Below are 14,932 nucleotides of genomic sequence, written 5' to 3'. Positions count from 1 at the left end.
CAACTTTTTTACTCTGTTTCTATGAGTTGGATTTATTAGGTCTTATGTATAAGTAATACCATGCAGTATATGAATTTCTTAGCTTTATAGTCTATGTTCATTCACAGAAATCTAAAAATCAGCAAACGATTTTTAAAATTCTCTCACATCTTGATGGCCTGCATTCTAGGCTCACTATTGTTTATTGATGAGATTGAAATTATTAATCCATTGGGAAATAACCACAGAAAAATTATGATCAAAATATTATTATCATTTCTAGGACACTTGTGTGTGATCATGTGATTTAATTCGTGGACAGAATCACATTTTCTAATTCTTTACCCAAAATTTATTTGGGACATCCCACTTAAGCATGGTCTCTGCCAGCTGTAAGAATTGCAGTCTCACACAACTGATCTCAGATAGCAATAAGTGTAGGGAAGGGGGTCCCGGTTCCTACCCTGGAACATGGTGCAGAACCAGAAGTAAATTCATCAAGTCTCAGGAAACTCCATCTTCCCAATTTCACCAAACAGATAACTCATCTGGGAGTGGAAAGAAGAGTAGTCATTATTTTACTAATATTTCCAAAAGAGTAGGTACTCTTATTTTATGACCAAATAAGAGTAAATGGAAAGGTGAAAAATAATTTCTTATAGAGTGATATTTTAGGATCTAAATTTTCATAATTGTATGTGTGAATGTGTGTGTGTTCATTTTTTAGTTCTTCATACATTTCTTCCGATTTCAGTAAATACATCTCTATATAATATATGAATATACATGCATATGTAAACATGTTTAGATATCTAATGGGTATGAGCTTAGAATATTAAAATATAAAAGGACTTAAAGTCATCTAGTTCAATATTACTTAAGCAATACTTGAATTTGCTTAGAAACCTCTGTACCCTGGGAAGCATAGGACTCTGTCTCTTTCAGTGAAACTTTAGTAGCTCTGAACTTTCATTCCTCCTTAAAACCTTGAAACCTTTTTCCTTGTCATTTAAATATATTGGCCTCGATTTTTTTCTTTGGCCCTGACACAACAGGTACCTTCCCATATGTCTATCTATCAGATTTTGAAAACAAAACAAACAAAACTACTACATCATCTAACATCTCGACTTATCAAGGCTACATATTCCCAGTTTCTTCAACATAATTCTTGCCAAGAACAAGCAATTAATATCCACTCTTTTGATGTCCATAAGGGAAAAGAAGAATACAACAGAGGACCCTTCAATTAAGTAATAACCACATCCTCTCTCTCCCAGAGAAAAGGGTTAAGTTGTCACAGAAAGCAACTTCTTATTGTCATTTCACAATCCAACCTCCTTGTAATGAGTTCTCATTCATGTCATAAAAATATCTCTTTTGGACAATTTCTTTTATTAAGTGTAGAAATTAAATTAAATGTACTCATTAATGTCATTGGTAGTAAGGATATTTCTCATACTCAATTTGTATAGACCTGGGACAGAATGTGCATGAGTTTACAATAAATGGAGGTAAGGGGCAACATCAATGCCCAAACCCCCAAACTGGATGATAATTTATCTAGTGAATGATGTGATAAGCAAATTAATTTGGATGAGGCCTGGAGTCCAGCCTTCAGTTGTACAACTCTACTTATGTGAGATACAGGCAAATTAGAGTTGGTTCAGAGAAAATCAAGTGGGATTTCAAAGAGATCTGAATTCAGGGGCTCTGTCTGTCTGGTTCAGTGTTGTGTCCCTCATATCTATCACATTGTCCAACACATAGCAGGCATACAATAGATAAAAGCCAGTAAATGAAAGGCACTTGAAGTCTTTTTATGTGGGAGGAATCAAATGTGTTAAGAAAATTGTCATTGTTTTTTGTTTGTTTGTTTGTTTGTTTTTTAACATCTTTATTGGAGTATAATTGCTTAACAATGGTGTGTTAGTTTCTGCCATATAACAAAGTGAAACAGCTTTACATATACAAATATCCCCATATCTCTTCCCTCTTGCATCACCCCCCCACCCCACCCTCCCTATCCCACCCCTCTAGGTGGTCACAAAGCACCGAGCTGATCCCCCTGTGCTATGCGGCTGCTTCTCACTAGCTATCTATTTTACGTTTGGTAGGGTATATATGTCCATGTCACTCTCTCACTTTGTCCCAGCTTACCCTTCCCCCTCCCCATATCCTCAAGTGCATTCTCTAGTTGGTCTGCATCTTTATTCCCATCTTGCCCTTAGGTTCTTCTGACTTTTTTTTTCCTTTTTTTTTTTTTTTTCCTTAGGTTCCATATATATGTGTAACCATACGGTATTTGTTTTTCTCTTTCTGACTTACTTCACTCTGTATGACAGTCTCTAGGTCCATCCACCTCACTACTAAAAACTCAGTTTCGTTCCGTTTTATGACTGAGTAATATTCCATTGTATATATTGCCACATCTTCTTTTTCCATTCATCTTTTGATGGACACTTAGGTTTCTTCCATGTCCTGGTTATGGTAAATAGAGCTGCAATGAACATTGTGGTACATGGCTATTTTTGAATTATGGTTTTCTCAGGGTATATGCCCAGTAGTGGAATTGCTGGGTTGTATGGTAGTTCTATTTTTAGTTTTTTTTAAGGAACCTCCATACTGTTCTCCATAGTGGCTGTATCAATTTACATTCCCACTAAGAGTGCAAGACGGTTCTGTTATCTCCATATCCTCTCCAGCATTTATTGTTTCTAGATTTTTTGATAATGGCCATTCTGACGGGTGTGAGATGATATAAAATTGTAGTTTTGATTTGCATTTCTCTAATGATTAATGATGTTGAGCATTCTTTCATGTGTTTGTTGATAATCTGTATATCTTCTTTGGAGAAATGTCTATTTAGGTTTTCTGCCCATTTTTGGATTGGGTTGTTTGTTTTTTTGATATTGAGCTGCATGTGTTGCTTGTATGTTTTGGAGATTAATCCTTTGTCAGTTGCTCTATTTGCAAATATTTTCTCCCATTCTGAGGGTTGTCTTTTGGTCTTGTTTATGGTTTCCTTTGCTGTGCAAAAGCTTTTAAGTTTGATTAGGTCCCATTTGTTTATTATTGTTTGTATTTCCATTTCACTAGGAGCTGGGTCAAAAAGGATCTTGCTGTGATTTATGTCATAGAGTGTTCTGCCTATGTTTTCCTCTAAGAGTTTGATGGTGTCTGGCCTTACATTTAGGTCTTTAATCCATTTTGAGTTTATTTTTGTGTATGGTGCTATGGGGTGTTCTAATTTCATTCTTTTACATGTAGCTGTCCAGTTTTCCCAGCATCACTTATTGAAGAGGCTGTCTTTTCTCCACTGTATATTCTTGCCTCCTTTATCAAAGATAAGGCAACTGTATGTGTGTGGGTTTATCTCTGAGCTTTCTATCCTGTTCCATTGATCTATATTTCTGTTTTTGTGCCAGTACCATACTGTCTTGATTACTGTAGCTTTGTAGTATAGTCTGAAGTCAGGGAGCCTGATTCCTTCAGCTCTGTTTTTCTTTCTCAAGATTGCTTTGGCTATTAGGGGTCTTTTGTGTTTCCATACAAATTGTGAAATTTTTTTTCTGGTTCTGTGAAAAAATGCCAGTGCTAGTTTGATAGGGATCACATTGAATCTGTACATTGCTTTTGGCAGTACAGTCATTTTCACAGTGTTGATTCTTCCGATCCAAGAACATGGTATATCTCTCATTCTATTTGTATCATCTTTAATTTCTTTCATCAGTGTCTTATAATTTTCTGCATACAGGTCTTTTGTCTCCTTAGGTAGGTTTATTCCTAGGTATTTTATTCTTTTTGTTGCAATGATAAATGGGAGAGTTTTCTTAATTTCATTTTCAGATTTTTCATCATTAGTGTATAAGAATGCAAGAGATTTCTGTGCATTAAGTTTGTATCCTGCTACTTTACCAAATTCTTTGATTAGCTCTAGTAGATTTCTGGTAGCATCTTTAGGATTCTCTATGTATATTATCATGTCATCTGCAAACAGTGAGAGCTTTACTTCTTCTTTTCCAATTTGGATTCCTTTTATTTCTTTTTCTTCTCTGATTGCTGTGGCTGACACTTCCAAAACTATGTTGAATAATAGTGGTGAGAGTGGGCAACCTTGTCTTGTTCCTGATCTTAGTGGAAATGGTTTCAGTTTTTCACCATTGAAGACGATGTTGGCTGTGGGTTTGCCATATATGGCCTTTATTATGTTGAGGAAAGTTCTCTCTATTCCTACTTTCTGGAGTGTTTTTATCATAAATGAGTGTTGAATTTTGTCGAAAGCTTTCTCTGCATCGATTGAGAAGATCATATGGTTTCTCTCCTTCAATTTGTTAATATGGTGTACCACGTTGATTGATTTGCATATATTGAAGAATCCTTCTATTCCTGGGATAAACCCCACTTGATCATAATGTATGACCCTTTTAATGTGCTGTTGGATTCTCTTTGCTAGTATTTTGTTGAAAATTATTACATCTATGTTCATCAGTGATATTGGCCTGTAGTTTTCTTTCTTTGTGACATCTTTGTCTGGTTTTGGCATCAGAGTGATGGTGGCCTCGTAGAATGAGTTTAGGAGTGTTCCTCCCTCTGCTATATTTTGGAAGAGTTTGAGAAGGATAGGTGTTAGCTCTTCTCTAAATGTTTGATAGAATTCGCCTGTGAAGCCATCTGGTCCTGGGCTTTTATTTGTTGGAAGATTTTTAATCACAGTTTCAATATTAGTGCTTGTGATTGGTCTGTTCATATTTTCTATTTCTTCCTGGTTCAGTCTCGGAAGGTTGTGCATTTCTAAGAATTTGTCCGTTTCTTCCAGGTTGTCCATTTTATTGGTATATAGTTGCTTGTAGTAATCTCTCATGATCCTTTGTATTTCTGCAGTGTCAGTTGTTACTTCTCCTTCTTCATTTCTAATTCTATTGATTTGAGTCATCTGCCTTTTTTTCTTGATAAGTCTGGATAATGGTTTATCTATTTTGTTTATCTTCTCAAAGAACCAGCTTTTAGTTTTATTGATCTTTGCTATCACTTCCTTCATTTCTTTTTCATTTATTTCTGATCTGATTACTTTCCTTCTACTAACTTTGGGGGAGGGTTTTGTCCTTCTTTCTCTAATTGCTTTAGGTGTAAGGTTAGGTTGTTTATTTGAAATTTTTCTTCTTTCTTAAGGTAGGCTTTTATAGCTATAAACTTCCCTCTTAGCACTGCTTTTGCTGCATCCCATGGGTTTTGGGTCATTGTGTTTTCATTGTCATTTGTTTCTAGGTATTTTTTGATTTCCTCTTAGGTTTCTTCAGTGATCCCTTGGTTATTAAGTAGTGTGTTGTTTAGCCTCCATGTGTTTGTATTTCTTAGAGATTTTTTCCTGTAAGTGATATCTAGTCTCATAGCGTTGTGGTCAGAAAAGATACTTGATACAATTTCAATTTTCTTAAATTTATAAAGGCTTCATTTGTGACCCAAGATATGATCTATCCTGGAGAATGTCCCATGAGCACTTGAGAAGAATGTGTATTCTCTTGTTTTTGGATGGAATGTCCTATAAATATCAATTAAGTCCCTCTTCTTTAATGTATCATTTAGACCTTGTGTTTCCTTTTTTATTTTCATTTTGGATGATCTGTCCATTGGTGAAAGTGGGTTCTTAAAGTCCCCTACTATGATTGTGTTACTGTCGATTTCCCCTTTTATGGCTGTTAGTATTTGCCTTATGTATTGAGGTGCTCCTTTGTTGGGTGCATACATATTTACAATTGTTATATCTTCTTCTTGGATTGATCCCTTGATCATTATGTAATGTCCTTCTTTGTCTCTTGTAATAGTCTTTGTTTTAAAGTCTATTTTGTCTGATATGAGAATTGCTCCTCCAGCTTTCTTTTGATTTCCATTTGCATGGAATATCTTTGTCCATCCCCTTACTTACAGTGTGTATGTGTCCCTAGGTCTGAAGTTGGTCTCTTGTACACAGCATATATACGGGTCTTGTTTTAGTATCCATTGAGCCAGTGTATGTCCTTTGGTTGGAGCATTTAATCCATTTACATTTAAGGTAATTATCAATATGTATTTTCCTATTACCATTTTCTTAATTGTTTTAGGTTTATTATTGTAGGCATTTTCCTTCTCTTGTGTTTCCTGCCTAGAGCAGTTCCTTTAGCATTTGTTGTAAAGCTGGTTTGGTGGTGCTGAATTCTCTTAACTTTTGCTTGTCTGTAAAGCTTTTAATTTCTCCATCAAATCTGAATGAGATCCTTGCTGGGTAATCTTGTTTGTAGGTTTTTCTCTTTCATCACTTTAAATATGTCCTGCCACTCCCTTCTGGCTTGCAGAGTTTCTGCTCAAAGATCAGCTGTTAAGCTTATGGGGATTCCCTTATGTGTTACTTGTTGTTTTTCCCTTGCTGCTTTTAATATTTGTTCTTTGTATTTAATTTTTGACAGTTTGATTAATATGTTTCTTGGAGTGTTTCTCCTTGCATTTATCCTGTATGGGACTTTCTGTGCTTCCTGGACTTGATTAACTATTTCCTTTCCCATATTAGGGAAGTTTTCAACTATAATCTCTTCATATATTTTCTCAGTCCCTTTTTCTCTTCTTCTTCTGGGACCCCTAGAATTCGAATGTTGGTGCGTTTAATGTTGTCCCAGAGGTCTCTGATACTGTCCTCAATTCTTTTCATTCTTTTTTCTTTATTCTGCTCTGCAGTAGTTATTTACACTATTTTATCCTCCAGGTCACTTATCTGTTCTTCTGCCTCAGTTATTCTGCTATTGATCCCCTGTAGAGAATTTTTAATTTATTTTGTTGTTCATCTCTGTTTGTTTGCTGTTTATTTCTTCTAGGTTCTTGTTAAAAGTTTCTTGTATTTTCTCCATTCTATTTCCAAGATTTTGGATCATCTTTCCTATCATTATTCTGAATTCTTTTTCAGGTAGACTGCCTATTTCCTCTTCATTTGTTAGGTCTCATGGGATTTTGCCTTGCTCCTTCATCTGCTGTGTGTTTCCATGTCCTCTCATTTTGCTTAACTTACTGTGTTTGGGTTCTCCTTTTCACAGGCTGCAGGTTTGTAGTTTCCATTGTTTTGATGTCTGTCCCCAGTGGCTATGGTTGGTTCAGTGGGTTGTGTAGGCTTCCTGGTGGAGGGGACTAGTGCCTGTGTTCTGGTGGATGAGGCTGGATCTTGTCTTTCTGGTGGGCAGGTCCACGTCTGGTGGCGTGTTTTGGGGTGTCTGTGGCCTTATCATGATTTTAGGCAGCCTCTCTGCTAAAGGATGGGGCTGTGTTCCTGTCTTGCTAGTTGTTTGGCATAGGGTGTCCTGCACTGTAGTTTGCTGGTCATTGAATGGAGCTGGGTCTTGGCGTTTAGATGGAGATCTCTGGGAGATTTTCACCATTTGATATTACGTGGAGCTGGGAGGTCTCTTGTGGACCAGTGTCCTGAACTTGGCTCTCCTACCTCAGTGGCACAGCCCTGACTCCTGGCTGTAGCACCAAAAGCCAGTCCTCCACATGGCTCAGAATAAAAGGGAGAAAAAAAAAGAAAGAAAGAAGGAAGAAGATAAAATAAAATAACATAAAATAAAATAAAATAAAATAAAATAACGTTATTAAAATAAAATATAATAATTAAGAAAAAAAATTTTTTTAATAAAAAAAAAAATAATTGACAGACAGAACCATAGGACAAATGGTAAAAGCAAAGCTATACAGACAAAATCACAGACAGAAGCATACACATACAGACTCACAAAAAAGAAAAAGGGAAAAAAACATAAATTTCATTGCTCCCAAAGTCCACCTCCTCAATTAGGGATGATACGTTGTCTATTCAGGTATTCCACAGATGCAGGGTACATCAAGTTGATTGTGGAGATTTAATCCACTGCTCCTGAGGCTGCTGGGAGACATTTCCCTTTCTCTTCTTTGTTTGCACAGCTCCCGGGGTTCAGCTTTGGATTTGGACATGTCTCTGCGTGTAGGTTGTCTGAGGGCGTCTGTTCTTTGCTCAGACAGGACGGGGTTAAAGGAGCAGCTGATGTGGGGGCTCTGGCTCACTCAGGCCGGGGGAGGGAGTGATACGGATGCGGCGCAAGCCTGCAGCGGCAGAGGCCAACATGAAGTTGCACCAGCCTGAGGCGCGCCATGCATTCCCCCGGGGAAGTTGTCCCTGGATCACGGGACCCTGGCAGTGGCGGGCTGCACAGGCTCCCGGGAGGGGCAGTGTGGATAGTGACCTGTGCTTGCACACAGGCTTCTTGGTGGTGGCAGCAGCAGCCTTAGCGTCTCATGACCATCTCTGGGGTCCACGCTGATAGCCGCGGCTCGCGCCCTTCTCTGGAGCTCCTTTAAGCAGCTCTCTTAATCCCCTCTCCTTGCGCACCAGGAAACAAAGAGTCAAGAAAAAGTCTCTTGTCACTTTGGCAGCTCCAGACTTTTTCCCGGACTCCCTCCCGGCTAGCTGTGGTGCACTAATCCCTTCAGGCTGTGTTCATGCAGCCAACCCCAGTCCTCTCCCTGTGATCCGACCTCCGAAGCCCGAGCCTCAGCTCCCAGCCCCCACCCACCCCCGCAGTTGAGCAGACAAGCCTCTCCGGCTGGTGAGTGCTGGTCAGCGCCGAGCCTCTGTGCAGGAATCTCTCTGCTTTGCCCTCCGCTCCCCTGTGGCTGCGCTCTCCTCCGTGGATCTGAAGCTTCCCCCCTCTGTCCCCCGCAGTCTCCACCCGCGAACAGGCTCCTAGTGTGTGGAACCTTTCCTCCTTCATGGCTCCCTCCCACTGATGCAGGTCCCGTCCCTCTTCTTTGTCTCTGTTTTTTTCTTTTACCCTACCTAGGTATGTGGGGAAGTTTCTTGCCTGTTGAGAGGTGTGAGGTCTTCTGCCAACGTTCAGTAGGTGTTCTGTAGGAGTTGTTCCACCTGTAGATGTATTTCTGATGTATTTGTGGGGAAGAAGGCGATCTCCGCGTTTTGCTCTTCCACCATCTTGAAGCTCCTCAAGAAAATTGTCTTTGGTAGAAGATTCAGAGAGAACATGGTAATGGCCTTTAAATGACCAAAGTGCTGTTCTTTGGAAAAGGGGTTATTTATGTTAGTCGGCACTCAAGAAATATTTTAAATCTCTGTGGTTGATGAAATATATACACATACATTTTACATATATAAATATATATTTATATTTAATTCAAATATATAAATGTATCTGTATACACACATATATATTTATTTATTTATATGTCATATGTATTTCACCAACTGTAGTATTTGGGATTTGAAATTCAAATTACACTTGAAAATTCAAATTCCATTCAAATATATATGTGTATATATATATGTATATATATATATATATATATATATATATATATTACACATTACACACATGCATACATTTATATAGATTTGAATGAGTGTTCTTTGCCCTCTAAAAGTAATGAAGTGTGTAGTAGACTTTGTCTGATGGATTTTAACGAGTGGAACCAGGACTAATGAATAGAAGCTACAGAAAATGTGATGTTGACTGCATGAAAAAAAATTTTGCCATTTCTCCATAACTTTTTTCTGCTTGTCTAGAAAGCTCATGGTCATCCTCTTTTCTCAAACTACCCATCTCTCATCAGTTTGTCTGTCAAAGTGCTACTTCCCCTTTAAGAATTAATTTAATGTTCACTTCTTCTGCAAAGCCTTCCCTGACTTTTCGGACAGATGGCCAAGATCCCACTGTACTTTACATGCTTCTTCTAAAATACATCATTTTGTGTCACAACTGTTGGCGAGGTTTCCTCAGACCTAGCCTTGGCAGTCACACATGGCTACATTGATGTGTGGCCTGCATTCTACTGCTCAAAAACTAGTAACAAGGCTAGCTGGATTCCAGGGGAGAGGGCCACATAAGGGTGTGACTACTAAGATGCATAAACCACTGGAAGGTCCTCTGTGGAGAGAAGTTACTACAGTTTCATCATCTGTAATTGAGGGAATTGTATGAGATGGTCTGATATTATTTTTTCTTGCTCTAATAATTGTCTTGTTTAAATCATTTATAGGATTACGAAACCTTTTACTTTTATTCATAGCTTTTCTTGATCTTATAAAAATGATCTGCCCTTTCTCCATCTTAGTCAAAAAAATACCTAGTCCAGAAGTGAGTTAACATATTTTGTAAAGCACCAGATAGACAGTACATTTATTAGACTTTGTGAGCCATAGGGCCTCTGTTGCAACTTCTCAACTCAGCATCTGTATCCCAAAAGTGGCTATAGATAATTTAGAAATGAATGGGCATGGCTGCATTCCAATAATGCTTTATATACAAAACATGTATAGGGCTGGATCTAGCCCTCAGATTGACATTTTCCAATTCCTGAAATAGTCTATCATGTAGTAGTTTCCACTCAAATGCCAAGAGACATATTTTTTCTAATTGTCACAACAACAATAACAAAATCCTAACAGGAGGAAACAAAAACAACAAACCTTTCCCAATGCCAACTGATGACAATTACCCCTTTAAAATATGACTTTTATATATAAAATCTAGAGAGTTATAAGCTGAGAGTCAAAGGCATTGCTGATAATGGATATTTTGGGCTGAGCAGCACTATAAATAATAGGATAATGATGACATTATTTCATATCCACCATCTCTCCAGTATTTCTCTTTCTAAATTATTTTCCATAAGATTTGAAGATAGAGCCAAAGTATTATCTAAAAGTGACATGATTGCAGGAGGGTTGCCAGCTACCATGGAAAGCTGACAATGCCTTCTGAGGAACTTGGAGATCCAGATTTTGAGGGGCTATTCAAAAGTTATTTTTTATAGAATAGGAGCTCTCTATAAATCAATTTTAATAAAGTAGACATTTGTTTTCTTCAGTTTCTAATCTTAAAATAGGTCCAGATTATGGGTCACAAGGAAAATACACTGAATACATCAGCAACATAAGGTCAGTGTGAAATCTTTTCCAGTTGAGTTCCTCATGGAGTTTGATGACATGAAGGATCATGGTATTTCTTCTCCTTTTCACATTACCTAAGCTCTGTAGGCTCAGGTTTGAACAACCTGCAGTGCAGGCTCGTGATTTTCTGAGGAACTTTCCTAGATCATAAGTGTTTTGTGACATATGGTATCTACGGGCACATAAAAATATTAATATTATTTCCTAAAACATGGTCCTGTAACCTGCTATACCTAATTCTTAGAATGCTATGTTGAGTGTCCTAAATCTCTACGATACAAAGTTAAAGGAATAGGTTACTGGATCTTGGAAAAGCTGAATTAGCTGTCAATTTATTCATTGTTAAACTCAGTGTCTAATGTTATTTTATATTTACATTTTGCATTTTTCTGTATGACCATGTCTTTGTACTCCACTAGATCTTGTATGTGGGAAGTTTTAGACTTAGATGCCTACAGATACCACACAGGCAAAAAATAAAACAAAACAAAATGAAATAATCCTACAAAAATAAAAAAAATAATAAAGATAAATAACCCTAGTCTTGACATTCATGAAGAACACAGGCAACGACAGAAATTGTGAATCTGGAGAGTTCCTGCCCCATCCTGGGAGGAGAAGAGCAACCACTACTCAGTTCAGCCATTTGTACCATATGGAAGTGCAGACCCAGTGATTCCGTTTCTTCTGAGTGTGAAAAAGAATCTCTATCTTCCAAATGTAATGTAAAAGCTTCCAATTTTTAAATCAATATTTAAAAAAGCACATTGTGAGCCAAAAATTACATATTTGTAGGCCACACTTGCACTATGGACCATTGGTTTGGGACCTCTGTTGAAGCTCCATGAGGAAAAGTGTCTCATCTGATGCTTTGTTTGTATAATTTTTACTGCTGCATCACTGCAAGTATCATAGGGAGTAGAACATACAAGATGCTCAATAAATATTTGCTGAATGAATAAACGAACAAGTGAATTGTTATTGTGAAGGGATTCCTGTAAACCTTCATCCTCAGTGGAGTCAGAATGTTGATTTCTGTATCAGTTAGTATTTGCTGAACAACAAAACACTCTAAAACTTGGTGGTGGTTTAAAACAACAGCTAATTATTTGTTCACAATTCTGTGGGATGGCAAATTAGGCATGGCTTAGCTGAGACCGTTTATTTCAGCTCATATGGTTTTTGTTGGGATTATTCATGAATTTGTCATCAGATGTGAGGTTTCTTGAGAGTTTTTTTCTCCTGGGTGTCCTTACCTGGCTGAGGCTATCAGCTGGAGGGTATCTATGTAACCTATCCAACAAAATAGAACTTCTTTACATGGCAACTGCATTCAAAAAGGCAAATCCCAATGTGCAAGCATTTATCAAGCCCCTATTTGTGTCACATCTGTTGTTTTCCACATGGATTAAAGCAAATCATGTGGCTAAGCACTGGGTCAATGTGAGAGGGAATTGTGCAAGGTGTGGACACCAGGAAATGTGATAAATTGGGGATAATTAATATATCATTTCACTAAGGTAAGTAAGATTATTTTTAAAAGTTTTATTATTATGTGTACAATAAATATACATTTTAAGGAATTAGGAGGACAATTTCTCCCTAGGCTAAAAAGAAACAGAACTTCAATGTCAACTTCCTCTCTCCCTGACGTGACCCAACTCTGATGGCCAGAAAACAATGTTTGGTCTACTTGCTTCTCTCCTCCAAATAGATCATTAACACTTCTTTTCCCATTTGGTTTGTCATATGACACCAAACTTTGCTGTGATGCTGGTCAGTGTTGTTTTTCATTTAAGACAGTGTCCTCTATTCATGGAAATAAGACCTCCAATTCATTTAACATAGGTCAGTGAACAGCCATCAGATAGGGTGACTCATTACTGACCTCATCAGGGAGGATTTGAACCAGTGAACTACAGGTGAAGAGTTCTCTATCCTATTAGCCTGGGGGCATTTCATTCCTCTTGGAGACATTTTATTCGTCTTGGAGAACACTTAAGTCTAAAGAGTATTTGTCAACTCACATCAGCCACATTAAATACACGTTACTTCTTGTTTTTTTTTATAAAAGCAAAAGGAAGACTATAAGTGCTCCCTTTTCCCAACATATTCAAGAAGCTAACGTTGAGCTGAATATGGGGCAAATTAACCCTGAAGCAGGAGGGTGGCCATGAGAGGACACCAATTTCAAAATATTCATGTTTGGTCAGTTTTTCAACACACCTTGATTGACTGCATTGGATGCTAATGATACATAAAGGGGAATGAATGGTTCACATCCTTAATTGTATGGACTCTATAGTTATATGAAGAGGCAGTTTGTAGAGAGGAAGGTACCTGTTCTGGGGTTGGGAATAAGGGGAACTGGGTTCTATTTCTGACTTCTTCAGTAAATCACTGTTTGATCTTGGTTAATTAATTCCACTTTTTGAGAACACTGATTTCTTTACCTGCAAAAGGGAATTTATTGAATGCCTGTAGTATTTTTCTTGTGTTCTAAATAAGTTTTCACAGTATTCTTACAAGAATGGCAGTTTTATTTCTGCCTTATAGATAAGTAAACTGAGGCTAAGAAATACTTAATATTTGATAGGCTAACCCTCGGTTAATAAGTAGGAAAGCTGGTATTTGAAACTAGAGTTGATCTTGCTCTGATGTTTGTCTATTGTTCATTTTACCACCATGACTCTTCCTCATTGGTTGAAGAACTTTCTAAGATCCTACTATGTCTGATTTAGTCTTATCAACCTTGAAATTTGTTCCATGGTAAGCACAAATGGCTATGCCTGATCTAACTCTGTCTTGGAATTATTGCTCCTGCTCAAAATGTAATAGGGTGAGAGATTGTCTCATTTCATATTAGTACCTCAGTATTAGCCAGTATAGGCTGGATAACACAACAGTAAAATTTTAATCCTTCCCCCATAATCTCTGTGCCTTAACACTACAAAAGTTGATCTTTTGCTCACATCACATGATTCACATGGGTTGGTAATGAGTTCTGAGTCAAAGAATCACAAAAGCTTCACCATCTTGTAATTGCCTCATGTAGAATCCATGGCATTCCTCAGTCAGGGAAAGAGACTAGAGAATGATGCATGTGCTTTGCTAGGTCTTTGCTCAGAAGTGACATGTGTCATTTATGATCATATTTTATTGACTAGGACAGTTCTCATGTTCTAACCAGCCACAGAATGGCTGAGAAGTACCACCTTCTGTGTGCTTAGAAGGAAAAACATAAATGCTGGTGAATATTTATCAGTAATGTTTACCCTCCAAAATTTCCAAAACATAACAAACAAAAATAATATTTTATTGCTACTTTCCTATGAAGCTAGAAATATGTTATTTGGTTAAGGCAGTGTCTCAGTTTTCTCTGGGTAAAGATAATGTTCCTTGATCCTGTTAGAGTTCAAGTCCATTAGTTCCTTAGAGACTAGGGCTTTAATTGGACTGAGTGCTCCAGTTGGGACCATTCCTCTACCTACTGGCTTCCTTTTTAGTCATAGTTTCTCTCTCTTCTCAGGGTAGAAGCCCTGGAAACAGAGCCTTGCTCTGTGTACCAATCTAGCTATCTACCTTTCTTACTAATTAGATTTGCTTCTGTTTATCATGCTTATTTTTGAGATTAAATTATTGGAATAATTATGTTATCCCTGACCCTAATACTATTGTCGCTCTGTATTATAACCGAATATCTGAAGAACTGAGGTCTCTTTTGCCTTCAAAATTGTGGAAGGACTCAGTTAAGATACTTCTGGTTGACGGTGACAGGTAACAAGGCTGAAATTTTTTAAATGGCATTTATTAGCTTACAAATAGTTGAAGGGAAGATGTGGCCTCAAGTGTGGTTGGATAAAGGGACTTAACTAATATAATTCTGGATGTGTACTTTTTCTCTATTTCTTAGCTTTATTTCTTCTTGAGGTTGCAAGATGGCTGCCAAGAGCACTTAGAGCTATGAGCTTCTAAGTTCAACCCCAGTAGGAA

This window comes from Eschrichtius robustus, chromosome 4 (assembly GCF_028021215.1).
Source record: "Eschrichtius robustus isolate mEscRob2 chromosome 4, mEscRob2.pri, whole genome shotgun sequence".
NCBI lineage: Eukaryota > Metazoa > Chordata > Mammalia > Artiodactyla > Eschrichtiidae > Eschrichtius > Eschrichtius robustus.
The sequence above is the reverse complement of the archived record's forward strand: the minus strand, read 5'-3'. Positions refer to the sequence as shown.